Source organism: Pyxicephalus adspersus, chromosome 4, assembly GCF_032062135.1.
Source record: "Pyxicephalus adspersus chromosome 4, UCB_Pads_2.0, whole genome shotgun sequence".
In the NCBI taxonomy this organism is placed as follows: Eukaryota; Metazoa; Chordata; class Amphibia; order Anura; family Pyxicephalidae; genus Pyxicephalus; species Pyxicephalus adspersus.
This window is the reverse complement of record NC_092861.1, coordinates 148,992,094-148,996,630: the sequence shown is the minus strand read 5'-3', so window position 1 is coordinate 148,996,630 and position 4,537 is coordinate 148,992,094.

Genomic DNA, 4,537 nt, shown 5'->3' with positions numbered 1-4,537 from the left:
CACAAATTGTTCATTGCTCGAGCAACCTCTGGAGGAACCCTGGTTGAGAAACACTTATCTACATCAATTGGCCACTAGAGGGAGTGCTGGTTCTGAATTGCATGAATTGAGGTTGGGAAGAGGCGGGGCTACATGACTAAAAAAAGGGACAGTTTTAGGGACCGCCCATGAGGAAAGAAGCCTGTGGGACCATGGAGTAAAGGAAAGTGGTAGACTGTTTAAAAAAAAACCCTGGACTAAACAAGCACTATATCCAGTATATGTAGGGAGAGAAATGGGGGTGGGTAACACTAGCTACCATTAGTTCCACATTAAGGGTTACTTTAATGGTTTGTTCAATGCTTCACAACCGCTTACTGAAGCCAATGCTCTTTATATCAGCAAATAATAACCTGAGCCTTACAAACGCCCATATGCCTAGGTCTGAAAGATAATATAAATGGATTTGAGCACAGCTGCAGTGTTTTCTGGACACACTTAGGGTTCAGGAATTTAGTTGATGGCTGAATCTATTTTTTAAAGTTAAAATAACTCCATCCCCAGATGGATGGCTACAAACGTCATGTATTCTAGAAGATGTAAGCATGTCCTCAGCGTGGCTTACATACCATAGGGAACTGTAATGGGGTTTGGTGATGCATGTGGTGGGCGTAGCTGATGTCATGGTCGTCTCAGCCAACGTTGGCGAGCGGACACCAGCAGGCAAGCCGTGCCAACCCCTCATCCCACCTACAGCATGACATTTTTATGGCTGATGCAAATGACATCAACAGGGAAGCACGCTTGTGGAAACTGCGGAAAATGTTCAATATTAATGACTAAGCAGCAGAATTGTAACCCACCCAAGATGGGATTTAACCATCCACATCACATGACCTAATCATTCCACGGGGACAGAAATAAAACAGATGTCCATGATTAATTTTTATGGTAACATAATGAAATTAAAGAGAACCCGTCACTGCTGGGGTCCCAACTGTTCCTAATTTAAGTTGCTGCTTGGATTTTGCAATTTTTTTGCATTGTTTTCAAATGGTAATGTACAGATCGCGCAGAGTTCTGATTGGCTGGTTGATGTCAAGTGCTTTATCACACCTGATAACCACCTGCCAATGGAAACTCTGCCTACTGTCTACCCTAACAATGGGCTCACAGCTGTAGGTATGCATGTTTCATGCATGACTGGGCGTCTTAGTTATAACATCTCAACCTCAATTTCTAAATGACTAAATTATTTTAAGCTGTATTCAAGCCCATGATAGTCCCTCCCATACTGACAGTAATTGGTCCCATTTCTCTGTGCACTTTGATTACCACACAACAAACATTAGAAGCTGCAGCAGGTATCTTAAACCCACCTTGTTTTCTGTCTGATAGACTACAGGGATCATTCTTCCCATGTGTGCTGCCTGGGTCTTCTCCTTTCAGCTATTTTTTTACCTTTTCAGCCTGCCAGTCTCAGCTTCATGTATGGGTGGTCTGCATACAAAAGTTTTTCCAGGAATGCCTGTATGTCTTTTATGAAGTTTACTAGTTTAGGCGTGTCTGTGTGCTGATACAGTGTCTGGGAGGCAGTGCAGTGAGCTGGGGAATCCTCTGTCCTTTATAAAGTTTACTAGTCCAGGAATGCATGTGTGCGATACAGTGTCTGGGAGGCAGTGCTGTGAGCTGGGAATCCTCTGTCCTTTATGAAATTTACTAGTCCAGGAATGCATGTGTGCTGATACAGTGTCTGGGAGGCAGTGCTGTGAGCCTGGAATCCTCTGTCCTTTATGAAGTCTACTAGCCCAGGAATGCTCTGTTTTGCTGAAGTTTACTATTCTGCTGTCATAGTGTTTATTTTACACAGTTTTCTGCTAAACACTTGGTGGTGGGAGGCTGCAGAAGGAGCTCATCTGTGTCAAACATTTGTGCACACAGCTAAGAAATGCATGAGCATCGGGATTTTCCTGATTGGGCAATCATTGGAAACCAAGAAGTAGATGGTGACGTATAAAAAGGTAACACAGCCCCACCCCGGGGCTTAGTCATAGAGGTAGAGCCTTGGTTGGAGGAAACACATAAGGAGAATGTGACAGAGACTGGATATGTGATGCTATGGTATGACGCTCTGATACAAATAAAGGTCATTTCATAAGTACTTACAATAATGAGCCATATGTGTCACAGATTCAATATATTTTGGGGAGCTGGACTTGTCCTTTTGGCCAGCACTCGCAGCCAGATCCACTATATGTTATGGACATCAATGAAAGCGGCACCATGCATTGTATTGTAATAATGGGGACCCTGGACTGAAAAAAAATGGCTACATCCTTCTGGAGTGGGTCACGCTTTGCAGTGGAGAAGACTGCAAAAGTAAGCATCAGATACAGAGGAGAAGTTTTTTTTAAATTAACCTGTGACTGAACAGGCGAAATGGCAGATTCCCCTTGTATAGTATGGAAATTAGACTGAAGCTCCTCAAGGGCGGAGTCTCTTGCAATTAAGTGTATACATTCTGTAATTTGCTGAATAATTTGCAGGCACTAAAGCAATGCAAAAAATAAATATTTCATATAAATTTCCTTCTGGATCATGGAGCCTTTGTACTCCTTTGCTTGTCATGGGCTGACAGGACAGAGTCAGCAGATTACATTTCAGCCTGTGCACCGTGAACCCTGAAACAATGATGTTTCAGCAATACCTGGATCAAAAACAATACTTTCACATTTAAACCATTAAGCATATCCCGGGAACAGTTACAAGACGCACATCTGGGATGCATTAAACACAGACCCACGCTGCCCAGCTAAAACACAATACAAAGGGAAAATTACAAGACACCAAAACAATTTTCGCAGCCGATCGCTGGCTATAAAAATGCATCTGTTTTGGAAAGTTTTGGACCAGAGTTGGAAACTAACATTTAAATTTAAATGAACCCTGAAAATAAAAAAGAAATGATACCAAGAAGTGTTTTGCGTTACCTTGGTACAGGGAAATGTTGTGTGTTTGCTATGGAAACGCTCGGCGGTAAAATCTGCGGACATCCTGATGGCTTGGAGAGCCGCCATGGTGCGGATGGGAAAATGACAAAATTGGGATTCGGATGATGGATTCATATTGAAGATTTTCTCACTGCTTTGCTCAGGAATCTTTCCTGTAGTCAGTCAACCCATCTATAAATAGAAACTCAAAGACATTAAAATATAACTCAGCCATACATTCATCAAAAAAGAAAACTAAGAACAAAAACGTCAAACACTTAAGATCGCTAGTCCTTGGATGTGGTGGATGCTTTAGGTGAGGTTCAGACCTAACTCTGAATCACGCAATCCTACGCAACTCCTGTGACTGCCACCATGCCTGCTGCACAATGACTTGCACCGCATCTGCACATTTGATAGGTGGCGGCAGTGAGTAGTACTAGTACCACTCATTGCTGTCCCTATTTATTCTCTATAGAGCTGCTGCGGGGAGACGTTACCATATATTGGCAGAGAGGCAGTGGTTCCTGCCATGAGGAAGCAGTAAACACACTGCAACCTCACAGCAAATATGAACCAAGCCTCAGTTTCTTTTTATTCTCTGGTGACACCGTTTACCTATTCTACTGTTGGACAGGCAGTGTGGTCACCCTGAGCCAGGAAGTGAGTTGGGTCAATGAATACATTTTTAAAGACCGAGTCTCATGCTTTATTTTACCATCATTATCAGGCCGGATTGCCGGGAGCTTCCCAGACCATTTCACTCAATTTGTTGCTCTGTAATACATATGTCTATGGAGCCTGATTGGGATTTCCATTAAATGCAATGAGATTAAAGCTTTGCAAATCATAACTCTTTCCCAAAACATATGGCCATGCTTGCCTTGTCTTAACATCGTTCATCAATCCACCACAGCTGATTGAATCAAGACAAGGGAACAACTGCTGTGAACTCCTTCGGGGGAGAGCACAATGGGGTGCTATTCGCACGTCCTCTCCCTTCCTCTTCATAGAACAGAACGGTTCTGTGTGCACAGAACTTACTCATACATCTGTCACTGGAAGTGCAAAAATTATTTCCAGTAACAATCATCTCATATCCATTGGATGTCTGTATGAGGCTTTAGAGTTATGAAACTTTGGTGGTTGACAAAATGTTAAAAAATTTGTGAAACCATAGCTGATTGTGGTGACTTTTTTTTCTCTTGTAAACTGGACACAGTGCAAGACTAATATATTCCTGACACAAGTACAACCTTAACTTAACATATCAACACGTAGGTGTAAAACAGGTCATTAATACTTTTTATCTCTCGGATTTAATTCACGGTTATTACAGTCACATGGAGTGTTACAGCCAGGCCCTTCACTATCAGATCTACAGCTGCACTTCATTGAGTGGATAATTGACTGTAATGGTCAACAGAGTATGAGAAGTTCATTAATGAAACCCTACAAGCACACAATGGAAAAACCATTAAGGTTTTACAAAGTCATTCCACCAAAAAAAAACGAAGAACATTAAGCATAGATCTTGTAAGTGTAAAGAAAGTGTAAAGATTTGATTT